Here is a 21,604-nt window from a genome sequence, read left to right as displayed (position 1 = left end):
TGCCTGAGAAATACAAATTTGTGAGGCATGCATGAATAGGTGAAAATTGAAGACATTGATGTGGATATAATAGCCTGAATATAGAAATTGGAAAGAGAGAAAGGCTGAGACAGAACTTGAAGAAGTTCCATTATTTAATATCACTTAATTATTGGATGGAGAAGGATGACCATGCAAAGCAGAGAGAAGGAAGTGCCAGAGAATAGGAATAAGCCAGAGAAGATTCGTGCATGTCAGAAGCCGTGAAGAAAATAAAAAAATGACTTGTCTATTTCCCCCATTATCACGTAAACTTATGTTCACCATTGTCCCCAGTGCAACTAATAGCTTTGGCCCACGGTAGGCTTTTAATAAATAATTTTTTAATCAGTGAATGAATATTGAGCAAGAGTTGTGAAATCTTCAAGGAAAATAGGTATAGGACATTAAGGGAAAATGGGGGCAGTCACAACAAAAGGTGGGATTGAGGAGAGAATGGAAGATTTCTGAAAACATATCCATCATGGTGTTTGTGGTCAATTATTGGGGTTAGACTTAAAATGTTAGCCCTACTTGGGTCACCTTTCCACCTTCTAAGCATAGTGTGGACATGATGGCAAATTCCAGAAGGGACAACCTGGGAAACAGGAACAGTGGGATCTTGTGTCACTGTGGAGGGCTCTCAGAAAATCAGCTGCAGGTGTATGTGGCTGACACTTTCAGAGCCCTGTTCCGTTTTGATCTTTAGGAATTCCGCAGCTACCGCTCTATAACCACTTTAATGTGTAAGCTTCAGAACGTGGCATGAAATGTTGCTGCTTTGGCTAAATATTCATTTATTTTAATTACTGTAGTAAAGCCTTAAATGGCACATGGTATGAGCTGTCTGTAACGACCCCTAATCTTCACTGGCTTAGCCCAGTGGAACTGAAGTCTCATTCACATAGTATTTCTGTGCGGGTGGGTGGTGGGCAGCCTTCTCTACGGTGATCAGTGAGCTCAGAACCCCTCCAACTAGTAGCTCCACAGCTGTGGGGGCCTCTGCTGAATCCTTTGCTTCCAGCCAGTCAGTGGGAGAGGAGAGAAAAGAGGGCCTTATGAAGGAGGTTTTTTGCATGGTCCAGGCTAGAAGTAGTGTCCACCCTTTCTACTCACATTCCGTGGTCAGAGTTCAGTCCTGGGGCCACACTCTATTGCCAGAGAGGCTATGGAATGGAGTTTGGCTGGGTACCCAAGTGGAAAGGGATACAGTTTGGTAAACCTGCCCATCTCTCTCCATAGGGTCTTTTTTTCATATATTCTGCTAGTTTGAGGACCTAATTAAACCTTAATACCTTCCTTGCTAGAGAATCTTTTTTTCCCCTTTATTCAACATATTTCTTTAAACTGTTTCTGCTTGCCTGCCCTAACTTTTACTTAAATGCCTTCTCTCTTCAAGAGAAAAAAGAAATGTGATTTGGGGGTGAGTTCCCATAACAGTCCCATGATTATTTTCTAGACAAAAACAAAAGAAAACAAAAAAAAAACCCACCTCTGCTAATCAAACTGGTTTACTTCTCTGAAAACTACTACACGTCTTTCTGGCTTTACATCTGAGTTTATAAAAAAATTTGTATGGGGTTCTATTTCAACAAGATCTGGGGGGAAGGGATTTACAGTTTGGCTTTTGTCTAAAAGAGCGGTTCTTAAACTTTCAGAATTGCCTGGAGGGCTGACCCTACTCCCAGAGGTTCTGATTCTCAAGGTCTAGAGCAAGGACTGAGAATTTGCATTTCTAACAAATTCCCAAGTGATTCTCACGCTGCTCATTCAGGGACCACACTTTGAGAACGACTGCTGTAAAATAAACTACTTTTTATTTTTTTAAAGAGGACATCCTGTTTTCCTGACCCTGAAGTTATATTCATATGTGAAGATAACACAATAGGAAACGCATTTAAAAATATTTTTAAAAAATACTTAGAAATAGAACATCTTAATCTTGCTTTGAGCCAGCCAATTTTTAAGCCAGTAATCTGAAACCGGGCAAGTCATTGTACTACCTAGATTTTCCATTTCTTTATTTATAAAATAAGGATAATAATACCTACTTTGCCTGGAACAAGAAATTTTGTCCCAGGCTAATCAGGAGTAAAACAGGCAGCAGATTTGCTTGTTTCTATGACAGGCAGATTTATGCCCCATCAGAGAACTTCCAGGGGGCTGCCCACCTACAGTGAAAACCTCCTCAAATGAAGCCAGCTTAGTTTTCTTGAAGGCAGTGTTCACCCTTGGGCAGAATTTGGAAACAGTGCACCAGCAATGGTGCTAAAAGGTCAGCACCACAGGGTGCCTGGGTGGCTCAGATGGTTAAGCGTCTGCCTTCGGCTCAGGTCATGATCCCGGGATCCTGGGATCGAGTCCCGCATCGGGCTCCCTGCTCCTTGGGAGCCTGCTTCTCCCTCTGCCTCTCTCTCTCTGTCTCTCATGAATAAATAAATAAAATCTTAAAAAAAAAAAAAAAAAGGTCAGCACCACATCCTTGTGATTCTCGATGCAGCTCCGTGACAGAATCATCCGTGTAGCTTTGAAAAAAAAATGCCCAAGTCCTGGCATCACGCATTCCAAGGTGGGGCCTGGGCATCCAGAAATGAGTCTTCTGTGTAAAGTGGAGTTAAGAGCGCCCCGTGGGAAACTGACTCTGGCCCTTCCCTGGTCCCTGAAGTGGGTTGTACTGTGACTTCCAGCTTACAGATGATGGGCACATTTTGTGCACTGCAAAGTTTGATTGCATTGGGGATATTAAATTCCCATGCAGTGAGCACTCTATCACAGGACAAATGAGAGTGTCAGAGCAGGCTTTTTAGGTCCCTGTGTTATTATGTTGAATGATAAACTGCTTGCAGGTGATTAAACTTCCTCCACGGGCTTAGAGGCCCTCACTTCTTTTGCTTTTCAGGTGATGCTATCTATCTTCATATTTTTTTTTTCCCACCAGAGAGAACGTGCACACATGTTGAATTGCTGGAAAGCACCCCAGATACTCGAGAAGTAGATTGAACATCATGCTTTCTGCTTAATTTTCCTAGTCACACAGAACTGGATCAAATCTAATGGAGCCGTGTTAAGAAACAGGGCAACTATAAATAATGTTGGGTTTTAATATTTGACTTTGAGGTTTTATTTTGGTTTTTATAGCTGGGATAAAGGCAAGCAAAACCGTAACTGTGAGGAGGGAGTGAAACAGGCTAGGTCTGGGATACAGATGCCCACTGTGGCCCCTGCTGCTTCCTCTGGACGCGTGGCTTGGGTTTCCATTGTTTCTGCAGAAAAGTGGGCCAAAGGACACAGTTATTTATTTGATAAAAGATTGCTTAAACTTGCTCCCTGGGCTCTCCATGTTTATTTACACTTTTGAAAAGCTGTGATTATTAACATACTTGACATTAAAGTAAATTGGCCTGAGTAATATTTATCTCAGAACCACTTTCAGCTGGTTCACATATCAGCACTAAATAAATGACTTTCGATGATTCTGGGAAGAGACAGATAGAAAACACAAATTGTGAAGTTTCTGGTGAACTGAATTCCATAGTTGAATGAACACCTTAGGACCAAGGCCTGTTATTTTCCTCAAATGTACTGATGAAAGAAAGAGCAACTTTGTAATGGGCGTGTTATTTTGATAATTTTGACCGTCTAGAGATGATGAGAAATTTTCATCAGATGCTGTGATCAATGTTCTCTGATACCTCCCTTCTCCCAGAAACTTATTTTCTGATTACCTCTTGGCTATGCTTTTTTGATGACAGAGGCTTGATTTAGATGACTGCTTCTGGAAAAACTCTGTTAACCTCCTTGCAGGACAAACTGAGGGTATGCAGGCTCCTGAGGAGGGAGAGGCGGGGCAGGATTCTAGTCCAAGTCATTGAAGCTTGTGGGAAACTGGGGCTTAGGACAAAATAGATCAGTATCCCCAATGTGTGAAGACAGCACCGAAGACAGAACTGGCCTCGGAGCCTAGCCAAGGCTGTCAGCTGACAGCACCTTTCCTAAGTTCCAGCACGCATGGTCATCGGAGAGAGCACCTGTGGGGCTCCCAAGCCTGATGCAGGGTCTCGGGCTCTGGGGAAAGATGCTGGCACTGTATTGCATTATTCTAGAAACTGAATACAAGAGGCTTATGTTTTTATTGTTTTACTGCCAGGGGGAGAGGAAAAAAGATAACTTGCAAATCAAGTGGATACAAATTGAGGAAGGAGAAAGATTTGCTTGCTGAAGGCACAGTAACCCTTTTATCTCTCTCTCTTTTTTTTAGATGTCTGTGAAGAGTCAAGTCAGGATGAATCCCCTTCTGTTTTTCAGGAATTCTTTTCAAAGTATTTTATTCTTTGTCTCCGATCGGGTCCAAAGATGTGACAATGTACGTAATTGTTATCATATTCCGGAGTTGACATACAGACTCCAGAACTGGATGTGGCATGGTATAATTGTTCTGTCTAATTAGCCCTAGAAACTCGGAGTTAAAGGCTCACACTGCATGTCCTTTGGCATGACATCAGTCCACCATTGACTCTGATGGTCAGCAGGACTTTAAATATTTGAGCCAAAGCATTTCACCTAGAGTTAAGATTTGTGTTCAAACACAACTTCTGTGGAAGGGAAAGAAAGCCTTTTTGTTATCATTGTGCCCTCTTTGGAATTAGCACTACCCAAATTAACCCTAACTTCTCACACTTCCCCAATACATTCACCTCTTAAACTGCTTTAATTGCCAACAAAATGGGAAAGATCATCTTCGTAATTAGCTTTCTAGAGATAGATCAGTCACACCTATTAAACTCGAGCTATGTCTAATATGGAGTTTCAGCCTAATGAATGAGCTCTAAATACACTGCCTCTCTACACCATGAGACTGGAGAGAAACCCTGGTTTTACAAGTACTGGTTATTGATTAAACGACTCAGGCGCCTGGGTGGCTCAGTTGGTTGGGCGACTGCCTTCGGCTCAGGTCATGATCCTGGAGTCCCTGGATCGAGTCCCGCATCGGGCTCCCTGCTCGGCAGGGAGTCTGCTTCTCCCTCTGACCCTCCCCCCTCTCATGTGCTTGCTCTCTCTCATTCTCTCTGTCTCAAATAAATAAATAAAATCTTTAAAAAAAAAAAAAAAACGACTAGCCTGTTTTGACACTGATCATTTCTGTTCCTGTACACCTATCTTCTCAGGCTCAGAAGAGTTACTGAAGTAATTAAAGAGCTTTTAGAGGTCACTGTCCCCTTACCCATTCACTGCTGGTACCATCTTTATAACATCCCCCCCAAGTGGTAGCCTTGACCACAATAAAACACATCTAGTGCTAGATAAAAACAGACTCCAGCAATCAGCAGACAGTAACAACTTGGAGTCATCCCTTGATGCATTTTATTTAAAATTATGGTAAGCTTCAGCTTAGGAGAGGACCTAAATACATAAATAGATAAAGTGATAAAAAGTGCGGAGAATGTTTTGATAGAGGCAACAAGTAAGTTGTTCAGAAACACCTGACTGCCTGGGAGAGTCTGGGAAATATATTCAGAGGGGACCTGAATATATTCAGGGAATATATTCAGAGACAAACCTTTGAGTTTGTCTCAAAGGTTAAGCAGGGGAGTGTGTGTGTGGGAGGAGGAATAGTATTCCACAGAAAGGATAACAGGCGCAAAGATATGGAATCCAGGAAGGGCCGTGTTTAGACTTGCTGAGAAGTGCAGAATGGCTGGACGGGAGGGTTCCTGAAGTGGAATGGTGAAAGAGATGGCTTCCACCAGGCAATGTGGAGCTTGGCTTGCTCGACCAACAAGTTTAGATTTCATTCTATAGGGAAAGAGGAAGATGTCAAAAGGTTTAAAGCATGGGAGTGACTTGATCAGATTTCAGTTTTAGGAAGATAATCCCAGTGGCAGTTTTGAGGACTCATTTGATGGAAGAGAGCCTGATTCAGGAGTGCAGATTGGATGGAAAGCAATCTGTTTCACTGGCATTCCCTGTGTCCCAGTTTTGGTTCAGAAAGTAGAGTCACTGTGTGTAGAGCCAGCCTTCACTGGCCATGGCGGCTTGTTGTAAAATGTCATGCTTAATTTGTGTGAATACCGGCAAAGTAAAATGAGAAATTATGGCAATTACTTGGATTGTGCAGGGAAACAAGAATTGACCTGAAATACCAAACATAAAGAATTGTAAGATGGGAAATCTCTAGGTCATCAGAGAAGGTCTTTTGTTTTTGTTTTGTTTTTTTGTTTTTTCTTGTAAAATGCTCAACTTTAATTTGGCTGGACATAGTCCGAGGCACATACTCTGTCATTTGATGATTTCAGCAGCATGTAATGCCGTGACATCCTGTGGATCATAAAGTCATCATGGAAGAGGACAAAATGAAGTCACAGAAGTATTGTATTCTAAAAAAAGGGGGGGTTGAAATAATATCAAGAGTGGCAGTAGCCATTCACATGTACTTAACAACTTGTGTTCTGGCTGGCATGTGGGGATTACTACTCTCAAACCACCATAGAGGATGCAGTTTTGATCGTCCTTCAGGAAATGCAATGGTGGTCGGAAGGTGAAGAGTTTGAACTCTGATTCTCTCCCACATTCACTTCTGCCTTATGGGGTTGACATTATCTGCCCTTCCTGGCTTGCCGACGGAACGGTTCCCATTTCCCCACCGTCACAAATGCTCCCAAGACAGATAATGTCACAAAGAGAAATTCAGTCTGCTCCAGGAAAAGATGGGGGAGGAATATGCATAGTGTAGAGCCATGAAGCGCATGCTCAAATATCCTTGCTAATTTAGCATGAAAAATAAGCTTTCTAAATAATTTCTTTTTTTTTCATGTTACAAGTGGATTTGGTAGCATCCCCACGTGGAGGAAAGTAGATGTGTTACCAACTGACAGAAGAGTGCAGTCTGGACTCTGGTCATCTTCCCTGCAGGGCTGGGTGGCTTCTCTGCTTTGTCTTCTCCCGGAGGTCACCTGATAAAGAAATGTGTGCTGGTCAGAATTGATTTCTGGCATTCCTGTCAATGGCACCCACCATTTGGCCCACCCCGGCACATTCCCTGGCAACAGGTCTGTAGCTGCATCCCATCATTTCATATTTTCTGCATGCTCCATCAAGCTAAAAAGCAGCTGTTTATTATGCATGATATGCTCTGTAGTGTGGCTGACGGGTAACTGCAGCAGGCTGAGTCTTATGCTAGATTCTCCATTTTTGCTGCCAGCCTCCCTGTTATATACCATAAAGATGTTTTTTTGTTATGGACTCTCAGAAGCAAAAGGAAGTTGTTTTAGGGTCAGAGCCAATTGGCAACAGATCAGAAGGCCAGGGTAGATGCAGAGAAGCTGTTTAGAAGAAGATGCAATTAAGGGCATCATACATATGCACAAAACGTAACTTTCCTGTAGTTGTGCGTATGTGGTTGTAGATAGGGTATCTTCTGTGGAAGGTGTGATTCACTATGAGCTGGAACAGTCCTTTCTATGAGGTTTGGGAACTAGTTAAAAGAAGGACAAGGACAGGAGACCAGCATTCACTAAGCACTTAGCTCAGGTCTGGGCCTTTGCTGTGTTCTACTGCACACAATATGCTGTTGATTCTCAAATAACCCTGAGAGGTAGGGGATTTTACTTCCATTTTTTGGGTAACATGTGAGAAATAAGCTCTGAGAAACTGTAACTTGCTTAGTTTCTCACAACTAGAACATGGTGGGCTAGGATTGAAACCCAAGTCAGTCTGGTGGCCATTCCTGTGCCCTTTCCATGACCCTCTCCATGCTCCCAGCTGAATGGAGCCCCAGGGGGGAAAACTCTTTCTTAAGGCAGCCCTGGGGATTCTCAGAAAGGACTTGACAGGTCTTCAACAATTTGCTTCTGGAGGTTTCAGTGATTTAGTGGCTAGAGATCTGTTCATCCTAACAACATAAAAGCAGACTTCAGTGTAGTTTATTTCTATTAATAAATTATGTGCGCCATGTTTATATTAGCAAATAATATGGCAATTTAAGAATCATGTTTAGAAAATATAATTATGTCTTAAGATTCTGTAGAACACAGTCTGATAGCTATAAGATTATCATATTCCATTGAATATGATAACTGATTTGACATGTGTATTTCCCTACCTCTTCTTACCTTGATCTCTTGACCTTCTTCCACGTGCTCAAGGTTATTCTTTAGCTCTGGGAGGGTTTTTAGAGCATAGTTCTAAAACAAGAGAGAAGCTTCTGGCTTGTGAGTTCCAAGAATCTGGAATTTGGGCATCAGAGGCCTTAGCCCTGAGATCAGTAGGCAGAATTTATGCCCAAAGTGATAGATTTGGAGGAATATATTGTGGGTCAGAGTGAGCTTTTCTGATATCTAGGTAGATAAAAATTCTGTGGTATGACAGAGAGGAGACAAATCAAAAGAGAAGCATAGGGCATTGCTGATGGGTTCTCTGGAAAACAGACTTTTGGGGCTGAATATTTTTTAAAGTATATTTTAAAATAGGGGCGCCTGGGTGGTGCAGTCAGTTGAGCGTCTGACTCTTGGTTTCAGCTCAGGTTGTGATCTCAGGGTCATGAGATGGAGCCCCTTGTCAGGCCCCACACTCAGTGTGGGGTCTGCTTGAGATTCTCTCTCCCTCTCCCTCTGCCCCTCCCACTTGTGCTCTCTCTCTCTCTCTCAAATAAATAAATACATCTTAAAAATATATATTTTTAAAATAGAAATTGTGTACATTTAAGGTGTATGAAATGATTTGCTATATATATTTACATAGTGAAATGATTTCTAAAAGTCAACCTAATCAACATGTCATCTCCTCACATAGTTACTATTTTTTGTGTGTGATGAGAGTACCTGAAATCTACTCTTAGCATATTTCCAGTGTTTAAACAATATTATTAGCTATAGTCATTGTACCTGTATATTAGATCTCTAGTCTTGTTCATACTACATAACAAAACTTTGTACCCTTTGACCAATATCCCTCCTATTTCTCCACCCTCTAGCCACTGGTAACCTTTGTTCTACTCTGCTTCTATGAGTTCACCTTTTTTTTCTTAGATTTCATATATAAGTGAGATCATATGATATTCTTCTTTATGTGTCTGGCTTATTTCACATAGCATAATGTCCTTCATGTTCATCCATGTTGTTGCAAATGACAGGATTCCGTTCTTTCTCGTGGCTGAATAATATTTTCCTCCCTCCCTCCGTGTGTGTGTGTGTGTGTGTGTGTCTCACATCTTCTTTACCCATTCACCCATCACTGGACATTTGAGCTGTATTTCGATTTTGACTACTCTGAATAATGAATGTGGGAGTGCAGAGATCTCTTTGAGATCTTGTTTTCATTTCCTTTCGATAAATGCTCAGGAGTGGGATGGTTAGATCATGTGGTATTTGTTTTTAATTTCTTGAGGGACCCCTATACTATTTTCCATAGTGGCTGCACCAATTTACATTTCTACCCGCAGTGTAAGAGGGTTCCCCTTTCTCCACATCCTCTCCAACTTCTGTTTTTTTGATGATAGCCGTTCTAACAGATGTGAGGTGGTGTTGATTTATGGTATTGATGTGCTTTTCCCTGATGATAAGTGAAGCTGAACATCTTTTCATATATCTTTTGGCCATTTGTATGTCTTCTTTTGAGAAATGTCTATTCAGGTCTTTTGCCCATTTATAAACCAGGTTATTTGTTTCCTTGCTATTGAGTTGAGTTCCTTATATATTTTGGATTTTAACATCTTATCAGATATATGGTTTGCAAATATTTTCTTCCATTCCATAGGTTGTCTCATTTAATTATTTCCTCAGTTGTGCAGAAGCTTTTTAGTTTGTTGTGATCCTATTTGTCTCTCTCTCTCTATATATATATACATAAATGTATATACATAAATATATATATATATATACATATATATATATTTTTGCTTGTGCCTTTCGGGTCATATACAAAAAAAACATGGCTAAGAGCAATGTTAAGAAGCTTTTTTCAAAACAAAAAAGAAGGATAAACTTTTTCCCTAGGGGTGCCTGGGTGGCTCAGAAGGTTAAGCATCTGCCTTCAGCTCAGGTCGTGATTCCAGGGTCCTGGGATTGAGCCCCACATCAGCCCTGCATCAAGCCTTGCATCAGGCTCAGGCTCTTTGCTTTGCAGGGAGCCCGCTTCTCCCTTCCCTCTGCCTGCCGCTCCCTCCTGCTTGTACTCTCTCTTTCTCTCTCTCTCTGTCAAATAAATAAATAAATAAATAAAATAATTTTTTTTTTAAAAAAAGAAGCTTTTCCCTTATGTTTTCTTCTAACAATATTATGGGTGCAGGTCTTACATTTAAGTCTCTAATCCACTTTGAGTTGATTTTGTGTAAGGAGTGAGACAAAGGTCCAATTTCATTCTACTCCTTATGGAAAACCAGTTTTCTCAACACCATTTATTGAAGAGACTGTCCTTTCCCCATCGGGTGTTCTTGGCATCTTTCTTGAAGATCTATTGACCATAAATGCATGGATTTATTTCTGGGCTTTCTATTCTGTTCTACTGGTTTATATGTATGTTTTATGCCAGTATCATGCTGTTTGGATTATTGTAGTTTTATAGTATATTTTGAAGTCAGGTAGTGTAATGTTGATGTTGAATTTTGTCAAGTGCTTTTTCTGTGTATACTGAGATTATCTTATGATTTTTTCTTTATTCCGTTAATGTGGTATATCACATTTTTAAGCTATCCTAGCATATTATGGATAAGTCCCACTTGATCTAGGTGTATGATCTTTTTAATGTGCTGTTGATTTTGGTTTGCTGGTACTTTGTTGAGGATTTTTGCATCTATGTTAATCAGGGATATTGACCTCTCGTAGTATTTTCATTTTTTTTTAATTTATTTTTTATTATGTTGTGTTAGTCATCATACAGTACATCATTAGTTTTTGATGTAGTGTTCCATGATTCATTGTTTGTGTATAACACCCAGTGCTCCATGCAATACGTGTCCTCCTTAATACCCATCACCGAGCTAACCCATCCCCCCCACTCTGTGTAGTGTTTTCATCTTGCTTTTGTATTAGGGCCTTGTAAAATGAGTTTGAAAGTCTTCCCTCCTCTTCAATTTTTTTGGAAGAGTTTGAAAAGAATTGGCTTTAATTCTTCTTTTAATGTATGTGGAATTCACCAGTGAAACCATCAGTCCTGGGCTTTCATTGGTTGGGAGATTTTTGATTACCGATTCAATCTTTATGCATAAGTGGTCTGTTCAGATTTTCTATTTCTTCATCAGTCAGTCTTGGTAGGTTGTATGTTTTTAGGAATTTATCCATTTGTTTTAGGTTATCTAATGTATTGGCCTAGGGAAGCAAAACTGTAACATGAAATAGGCTAACTCATTTAATTGTCCCTTTAATTCCCATGTTCTCCCCAGGAGGTTTTCCTTAGAGGACTAATTTATTAACTAGTTAATTAATTAGACTAATTCATTGCCAATTAGTTAATTCAACAAACTTAAATTGAAAATCTGTCATGTGACAGCTTTAGGGGACATAGGGATCTATGAGATGTGGATATAGCCCATATAACATTAGAGTCTGAAAGGAGAATCATTATTTAAATTATAAAATAAAAAGTGATATGATAGGGACAATCTCAAGATAATACTGACATGATAGGAAGGTACAATTAATTCAATCATTTTTTTTAAGATTTTATTTATTTATTTGACAGAGAGAGACACAGCGCAAGAGGGAACACAAGCAGGGGGAGTGGGAGAGGGAGAAGCAGGCTTCCCGCGGAGCAGGGAGCTCGATGTGGGGCTCGATCCCAGAACCCTGGGATCATAACCTGAGCCGAAGGCAGATGCTTAACGACTGAGCTACCCAGGCGCCCCTCAATCATTTTTTTTAAATTAAAAACTTTAGCTTAACTTCCGCACCCTGATTGCATTGAAAATACTCTTGTGTGGGACACCAAGGGCCTTTATGCAACCCATTCAAAAGGTTGTTTTTCTGCCTTCATCTTACTTGATCTCCAGAATCATTCCACACAGTGGACATTCCCTCTATGTGGAAACTCTCTTCTTGGCTGATAAGACATCACAACCTCATGCTTTTCCTCCTTGTCTACTCCTCAGTGTATTTCTCCTCTGCGTGACATCTAAATCTTGAAGTTTTTCAGGACTCAGTCTTGGAACTTCTTTTCTCCTCTAGTTATATTCTCTTCCAGGTATTAGAATATATACCCATGACTTTAAATTCCATCTATTATACTGATGAATGCTAAATTTCTATCTCAAAGCCAACTATTCCTTGAATTTCAGTCAATACCTATTAATCTATCTACTTACCCATTTGTCTATATCTATTTCTAGCTCATCTATAATATTATCAACCTGACATCTCACCTGGATATCTCATAGATACTTCAAAATCAAAAGTTTGAATTGCTTATGTTCATAATCTGTTCTACTTCTGGTCCTTCCCATCTCAGTAATTGGCTCCATCCAATTGTTCAAGTCAGAGTAACAATAGTCATTCATGATACTTCCTTCTCCCTTAACCTCCATAAGCCTATTAGTTTCTTTTTTAATCTCTAAAATATCTTGAGTATGTCCACTATTCTCTATCTCCATTGACAACACCCTAGAAGAGGACACTTTATAGCTTGCCTGGACAACTGCAACAGCCTCCCACTTGGTCTTCTTGTTTCTATTCTTTGTTTCTCTAATATCTCCTACCTAAAACAGAGTAACTTTATCTTTTTAATTTTATTTATTTGAGAGAGAGAAAGCACAAGCGGGGTGGGGGCAGAGGGAGAGGGAGAAGTAGACCCCCCCACCCCACTAAGCAGGGAGTCCAACATGGGGCTCAATCCCAGGACTCCAGGATCATGACCCGAGCTGAAGGCAGATGCTTAACTGACTGAGCCACCCAGGTGACCCCAGAGTAACTTTTAAAATGCAATTTGCCTTAAGATATCTCTGCTTAAAATATTTTGAAGGCTTTCCATTGCATTCCAAATGAAAATTATAAAGTCATGATTTTTTATCATGACTTCAAAGCTTTTCCCCATTTGATGCTTGTTGATTTTTTTTTCTTTATCTTGTGTCACTCCATCTTTCTGTAACTGTTGAAATACACAGATTCAAAAACCCCAATAAATCCTAAGGATGATAAATAAAAAATCAATTCACAATTAGATATATCAGGGTGAAACTTCGGAAAATTGAAGACAGAGGGAAAAATATTTTTAAATCTTAAAAGTGGTCAGGAAAAAAAAAAAGACAAATTTCCTTTAAAACAGGTGCACAAGACTCTGAGCTTACTCTTGAACAGCATTAATGGAAAATGGAAGACTATAATATGATACATTTAATGTGCTGAAATATCAACCAACTTAAACTACTAAGAACTTTTGTACCTACTAAAAATATCTTTTGATAATGATTTGAAATGCAGATATTCCCACCTGATAAAAACTGAGGTGGTTTGCTACAAGCATACCTACAGTGAAGGAAATACTAAAGAATGTTAATTAGGTAGAAGAAAAGAAATAGAAAGCTAGAGCTGAAGGGAAGAATAAAAACAACAAAAGGGCAAATATTTGGTAAATCTGAATGAATATCAGCTGAATAAAATAATAAAATATCTTGCGAGGTTTAAAATGACATACATAATGTATAATAATATATTATATATATGATATGCATATAACATATAATATAGCTACATAATATATGTAAGATATAATCGATATATGTGTATATTAACATACTGTATTTAACTATAATTATATACGTAATCAAAATATACAATGATAATATAATATGAATGGAGGAGGGATAAATGTATTAAGGTATTCTTTATATTCCTTATATTGGTGAGTCAACAATGTATGTTGTGATTTCCAAAAAATAATAGAAAAAGGGTATAAAATCTCCAAAGCAATAGAGGGGAAAAATGGAATAATAAAAAAATTCCCAATCCAAAGGAAAGTGAGAGAGCAGTTAAACAGGAACATTAAATAGATAGGACAAATAGTACATAATAAGATGGTAGATTTACATTCAAATATGCTTTTAATTTAATCTAACCTAAATGGGCCAAGTCCCTTAGTTTAAAAAATGAAGTCTGACAAACTGGATAAAAAACAAAATAACATAATGTTATTTAAAACACATCTAAATATTAAAACTACAAAAATGTTGAAAACCATTACCAGAAGCAGAGGATCTTACAAAATGATAAATGTTCAATTTAGTAAGAAGATAAACAATTCTACATAGTATCAACTAATAACATAGCACTGAAACTTGCAAAATAAAAACTAACATAACTGCAAGGAGAAATGGACAAATTTACAGTAAGAACAAGACATTTTAATATGTCTTTCTCAGTAATTGATAGAACATGAAGAATCTTGAAAACTCTTGCAAGATTATAAAAGATTTGAATACCAATTTAACAAATTTGATCTAATAGAATATAATGCATAATATAATGATGGATATAATAGAATGTGTAACACATATAATACATACTTTATAGTTGTATATTATTACATATATCATATTTATTATATATTATTATATGCTATATAATTACACATAATATACCTTATATTATATATAATATTTACTACATTATAGGTAACAGGTCACATTTCCTAAATTTATTTAAATTTCTACTCAAATATAAATATAGTCAAGCTTGCTAATTTTATTTAATAAGTTTGCAAATGTATATATATATATACACACACACACACACGTACACACACAAAATAGGCCAAGCTTACTGATACATGTACACACATATTAAATAGGCCAAGCTTACTGATATATGTACACACATACTAAAATATCAGTGTGTTTATTAATTTTGTAAGGCCATTTTTTACCATGATGCCTTGCAACACCAAAATTTGTGTATTACCACCATAAAGCAAATATTTTAATGAGCATTAATTTTAAACAATTTTCAATGGCAGTCATAACCATGTCGGATCATTCTCCAGTGACATATGATCTTCCAAAAACTTTAATTTCTTGAACTGGATAAGAAATCAAAACATTAGTGGAATTAACTTATTTTCCAGGGTAAAATACCATGAAACTGGCATCACTTAATGGATTGCAAGGGTCTGTTGCTGCTAATGGAGCCAACACATTCACAGATATTGCTTCACTTTTTGAAGATACCCAAGAAAAGCCTGAAATCAAAATGAGTGAAATTTAGAAGAACAAGCGTTTGTTCCAAAAAAAGAGATAAGCTTCACAGAGTCTTGTTTAAATGCATTTTCTGCAGCTGCACATACTGGAATATTATTTTCTAACTCAGTCTTCTTACTTACTTTTGAAATAGATTCTGAGCATTCTTCAGGAGATCTGTGTCTTTTTAGTGTTCAGTGGTATCACTACTACCTTCATAGTGGATGGTAAATGTTGGCAATTTTTGTAAGTTACATGGTCATCATTAACTTTCTCAGAGATAGATATGTAGTACTCACTTTTTCATTAAACATACAGTTCCATTCTTCTGAACTCATCACCGACAGGGTTTGTTGTAAATTGGAAAGTAATGAAACATAATAAAATAGTTATATATTTATGATTTGCACTGAAAATAATGACAAAACCACCATAACAAGTGTTTTGCAGCAGATTTGCTCATCATCTATTTTCCACACATACTTCATGTAGATCTGACATGTCATTTCCCACCTTGCACTGACTCTGCTGGCTGGCAACCTATGGTTTCATGCATATCACAGGCTCAGGGCATGGCCCAGTGCGCTGGTGGACCAGATAGTTGTCAAGGGCAGTGGCCTTCTTGTTTGAGTGAATGCAGTTGTTTTATTAGTAAGCCCCTGGCTTTCCTTGAAAGGAAAAGTTTTGTTCTGTTTTGTATGAGAAAGAATTGAAAAAAGAGAAAGGGGTTAATGCTGGCTACCTCTCAGCTGTAACCATGTGTTGAAGCTTCTGGCACATATCTCACATAAACATGATGAAACCATGGCTGCGTCAGGAAGTACACAATGGAGATCTACCAAACCCATTAAACACCATGTGTGATAAGTGTTTATTAGATACTTTCTATTACATCAAGGAAACTTCATTCTATTCTCTGTGCAGCTTTTTTTTTTCCTCCAAGACTGATCAGGGAAAATAATGAAAGCATGAAAAATAATGACCATGAATCAAAAATGGGACATTATTGTATATCTTGTAATATCAGAAAAGATGATAGGATATTATGAACAGTTTTAAGACAAAAATCTGAAAATTCAAATGGAATAGAGACACTCTTAGAAACTACCACTTACCAAAATGGACATAAAAAGAAATAGAAAATATGAGTGGTTGTATAACTATTTAAAAAATTGAAAAGATAATTTAAAAACTTTCCTTAGAGAAAATATCATGCCTAGATGACTTCGTTATTGAGTTCTGTCAAGCTTTTGGGACATAAGTAACTGCTATTTTTTATAAACTTTCCAGAGAATAAAAAGGCTTGTCTAACAATTCATAGTATGAAGTTATCATGATTTTAATAATGAATCTGAAGAACATGACAAGAAAATTAAATAGGCAAAAATCACCTATAAATGTAGATGAAAACATCCTAAACAAAATATTAGTAAATCTAATACAGTGATAGATAAAAGGGATAGTGTATTGTGACCAAGTTGAGTTTATTTTAGGAGTATGTGGTTGATATACAAAAAAATTAATTAAATTTATTACATTGCAGAGTAAAAATGGGAAAATATCCTATGGTAATTTTAATAGATGAACAGAGATATTTGTCAAAATTCAATATTTTCATTAAATTAAGGGAAAAAACCTCAGCAAAGTAGGAATGGAACAGAACTTCTTTTATTTGATAAAAAGTATTTAATAAACACCTACAGCATACCATGTTTATTGTTTAATGATGTTTGATGTTAAAGCTTTGTAGAATTTTCCTGTGAGTTTAAAAGCAAGACAAGGTTGCTCATTATCACTAGCTGTATACGATATTTTTTTTTCCCCTGGAGGTTTTATCTGGTACAATAAATCAAAATCAAAAACATCAAATTATCAAAACAACAACAAAACTGAATAAAAAGTATATGCTTTGAAACAGAAAAACAAAATTTGTATTATTCTTGGATGGTACAGTAACATTATATGCAGAAAATTTAACACAATCTACAGGTAAATGATTAGAATTAATGATAATTTAGCAAAGCAACTCTAAAAGACCAATATACAAAAGTAATTATATATACTAGCAGCAAGCAGAAACTGAAGTTTATATTTAAACTTGATTAAAGTATCAAGAAGCTAGAAGTAAATCTACAGATAAAACGATGAAACTTTATTAAAATAAACTAAAAATACTGCAATAAATGGAGAAATAGACAGTGATCATGGATTGGAAAACTCAAATTTGCCAAAATGTCACTTTTCCCTAAATCGATCTATGGATTTAATTTAAATTCAATGCAAATTTCACTTGTCTTGTTCTTATTCTTGTGGAATGTGAAAAGTTACTTCTAAAGTTTATATGGAACTACAAAGATTAAAGAATAGCCAAGTTAGTGTAAATCTACATTAAGTTATACTATGTGGTGTTAGCACAAGGATAGATAAGGGAAGGAACAGAATAGAATATCTAGAAAAAAACCAGGCATATATAGACACTTGATTTATGACCAAGTGACACTGCAGAGCAGTGGGGGAAAGGCTAGTGTTCTCAATAAATGGTTCTGGGACAGTTGGACATCTTTATTGTAGAAAATGAAATTGGATTTCCTGTCATACCTAACACAAAAATCAATTCCAGGTGGATTATAGACTTACATATAAAAAACAAAACAATAAAACTTGTACTACATAATAAGGGGAATATCTTCCTGACCTTAGGTAGGAAATTATTTCTTAAACATGACACAAAGGGCATTAACTAAAAGAAGATCAATAAAGTTGGTTTCATTAAAATTAAGAAGTTCTGTTCATTGACATACACCATTAAGATAATGCAAAGGCAACCACAGAGAGGGAGAACATATTTGCAACAATTTTAACTGAGATATTCAGAATACATAGAGAATTATTATAATTCTTTTTTAAAAAGAAAACAAAGACTACCAATCCAATAGAAAAACAGGCAAGAGACTTCACAGATGAGGGAATCCAAATAGCCAATGTATATTTAAAGTGGTGTTCAGCTCCACAGGGAATCAAATAAAGCCTGTCAAAACTTCAATGATGAACAATTGTATATCTGCTAGATTGGAGAAAATTTTAAAGTGGGACAATTCCAAGGCAAGAACATGGAGAAATAAAGGCTTTCAAAAACTGGTGGCAGGCGAACACTGGTCCACACACTTTGGAAAATGTTTGGCATTACACATGAGCTATAAATGGCAATTTCTGAATTATTTGTCCTGCTATGGCTGTTTTGTCTCAACATTCTCTTAAAAGAAGGATCTTTTTCCAAAACTCCTTCAAAGGAATTCTAGCTAATTCAACAGATATTTACTGAGTGCTTACTATGTTCCAGACACTATGCTAGTTTTGCAAAAGAAGATAAACAGGCAAGTAAGATTCAGTACTTGATCCCAGGACTTCGCAATTAGTTGGAGATTGACAGACATAAATTGTCAACAGTGAGACAATGTGGTAAATGTGATGGTTAGAATAGAATGCTAGGTAAGAAAATAGGAAAAACATGTAGCTTCGGTTGGAAGCAAAAATGAAGGAGTTTCTATGGGGTGAGTGACCTGAGATGAGAATTGAAGATGGTTTAGGTCTGAGTCACTAAGGTAAAGTTGGTAGGATGGATAGTGACCTAAGGTGGAAGGAACAGAAGTTGGAAGACCTGGTGTGTGGAGAATGTGGTGAAGTCAGAACTGCAAGTAATTTAGTGTGGCTGACATGGTGTGAAGTATGAAGCGGACAGAGAGTGAGGCAAAAGAGGCTGGTAGAATCCAGGAAATCCAGGTGATTAAGGGCCTTATGTGTCATTCTAATGAATATTAACCTTATCCTGAAGATACTGGACAATGCAATGAATAATTTTTAAGTAGAGAAGTGAGAAAATGCTTGTATTTTAGACGGACCTTTCTGGGTAATTTGGAGAACACCTGATAGAGTGAAAACCTGGTGTGTGGGGATAAGGCCATCTGACCAGAGGCAAAGTTAAAACGCTAAACTGAAGAAATTAAATAACTTAGATTTAAGAAGTTAATTTTATCCCAAATATCTATGTAATTCAGATTTTTCTTCAAAAAATTTCCAGATTATTGACAACTCAATTTGCCTGGTTTGTCATAATTTATGTAAATGAAACAAGATTTATTTCTTCTTTGAATAGGATACAAGATTTCAAGGAAAAAAAATCTATCATGTTTTAGCAACGATGTGAGATATGATGAGAAAAATACAATGTCGAGAAAGCCCTGACTTAAATTATTATTAATAAGCAAAAGTGAGGTGTTATGACAGCCTGAACATTTTTCAAAAGTCACTAATATTTGATAGCTAGTGATTTGTTCAATGTTTGTCCAAGAGATGGGTTAATGGCGAATTTGTAGATTATGGCTGGCATCCAATCAGTTTTCCAGCAGGACAAGCCCATCATGTGATAATATCACTGGTTCAGTTAGGATTAACGTAGGATGAGTGAGAAGTTAAGTGAGTCTTCAGAACATTCTGTCCATTAAAAGAGGGAACTTGGAGAAAGATTCAAGGAGAAGAATTTATGTGTATTTTCAGCTTTAGATATATTTGTATGTTGAAAAAGGGAAAGCAAAAAAAAGAATATAAAATAAATCTCCAAAGACAAGTTCTGATCTTTCCTCCTACTTGAGAACCATTAACACAAAATTTTATGGTGGTAGCTTAGGTTGAGGTACCTAAAAACACGTACGTTTTAAATGGGTGTCCTAATAGGTTATTTCCCATTATAAAACAGAAAATATCAGCATTGTTCATGAAGGCCTAGATACCACGAATCTTTGTTTAAACTCTGTGTTGTCCTGCTCATCTAGTCAAATCTGGAAAGAACCAAATGTGAGATGTCTTATTTTGAACGAACACTTGACATTGCTATCAGATAAAATTACAAGCTAGAATTCTATACAAAGTCACATTGTAATTAAGCTGTTCTAATTGAATACTTTATCTTTTTTAATAGTTACCCTTGCCTTCAGTTTATTAGTAAACATTATCTAATAAAGTACTCTATTATATAGGAAGGTTTGAGCAAAAGGGAAATTGTTTGGGGAAATGAGTAAGCAATGAATAGAATTTGAAATGAAATGTTGTCTTGTGGCAGCCAGGCAATTATGTTCCTTCACAGAATAAGTGCTTAGTATCCATTTTGTTCATGTAGAAGGCATCTCTACTGATTCAGAGGAGATAGAGAAACAATTCTTAGGGCTCTCCAGTTTCCTATAAAACACTGCATTGAAAGATGAATAAACATATAGTTAGATGTTTAAAGAATAAAGTAATTTTATTTCCACTACTGGTCATAAGGTGATGAGTGAATGAATGGGTTGTACTTTGGCTATATGGTTTCTGGCTTTAGGAAGACAACCTTAGGGTCAGCTTTGCCACATTCTGCTTGATTGGACTTTCTTGTAGGGAGATAGCCCAGTCCTTGATTGTAATGATTCACTTCCTGAGTTTATATATGTATGTCAGACAAAGTACTTAGCTTCTGGGGTGCCTGGGTGGCTCAGTCAGTTAGGCAGCTGCCTTCGGCTCAGATCATGATCCCGGAGTCCTGGGATCGAGCCCCACATCGGGCTCCCCGCTCGGCGGGAAGCCTGCTTCTCCCTCTCCCGCTCCCCCTGCTTGTGTTCCCTCTCTTGCTGTGTCTCTCTCTGTCAAATAAATAAAATATTAAAAAAAAAAGTACTTAGCTTCTAAAAGAGTGGTCTCTATTTCCATCTCAGGGATCAGGTGACCTTCTCACACAAACGAAAATCAGGGTATGTGTTTTGAAAAGTAAGGATAAATTTAATATTACAAATAGAAGTTGCTATGTCATAATCACCTATTGCTGTGTGACAAATTACCCCAAAACTGAGTGGCTTACAACCACAAACATTTATTATCTTAAAGCTTCTGTGGGTCAGAAATCTGGATGTGGCATGGCTGAATGTCTCTGGCTCAGGGTCTCTGACAAGGCTGAAGTGAAGGTGGCCAGGGTTGCAGTTATCCCAAGGCTCCATCAGAGGAGCAGCTTCCAGGCTCATGCAAGTGGTTTTGGCTGGACTCAGTTCCTACCAGATTGTTGGAAAGAATGCCCAAGTTCCTTGCTATAGGAGACTTACCACAGGGCAACTCACAACATGGCCCCTGGCTTTCTTCAGAGTGAGTGAGCAAAAGAGTGAGGGAGCACTGCCCGAGATGGAAGGCACAATCTCTTTGAAACCTAATCCCAGAAGTGGCACCCCATTACTTGTGCTATATCCTAGTTGTTAGAAACCAGTCACTAGGTCCAGCCCACACTCAAGAGGAGTGGTACACAAGGGCACGAATACTAGGAGGTAGGGATCATTGGGGCCATTTTAGAGGCTATCTTCTACCAAGCTGGAAACCTGACAAGTATGAATTCTTCTGTAAGCCCCCTCTCTGAGTCAA

General features: G+C 37.6%; 1 long non-coding RNA gene across 5 annotated transcripts in view; it reads left to right on the top strand.

Moving 5' to 3' along the window:
• The window catches only part of LOC118019074, a 162,177-nt gene that overhangs the window by 101,781 nt on the left and 38,792 nt on the right, over positions 1–21,604 (top strand). For 4 of the 5 annotated variants that reach the window (XR_004681558.1, XR_004681559.1, XR_004681556.1 and 1 more), the window contains one exon: positions 4,277–4,937. This is a non-coding gene — a long non-coding RNA (uncharacterized LOC118019074). Of the gene's footprint in view, positions 1–4,276; positions 4,938–6,836; positions 7,065–21,604 lie in introns of those variants that run through there. The other variant, XR_004681555.1, reaches the window with a different exon arrangement.

This window comes from Mirounga leonina, unplaced genomic scaffold (genome assembly GCF_011800145.1).
Source record: "Mirounga leonina isolate KUSES-001 unplaced genomic scaffold, KU_Mleo_1.0 Mir_173, whole genome shotgun sequence".
NCBI lineage: Eukaryota > Metazoa > Chordata > Mammalia > Carnivora > Phocidae > Mirounga > Mirounga leonina.
The sequence above is the reverse complement of the archived record's forward strand: the minus strand, read 5'-3'. Positions and strand labels throughout refer to the sequence as shown.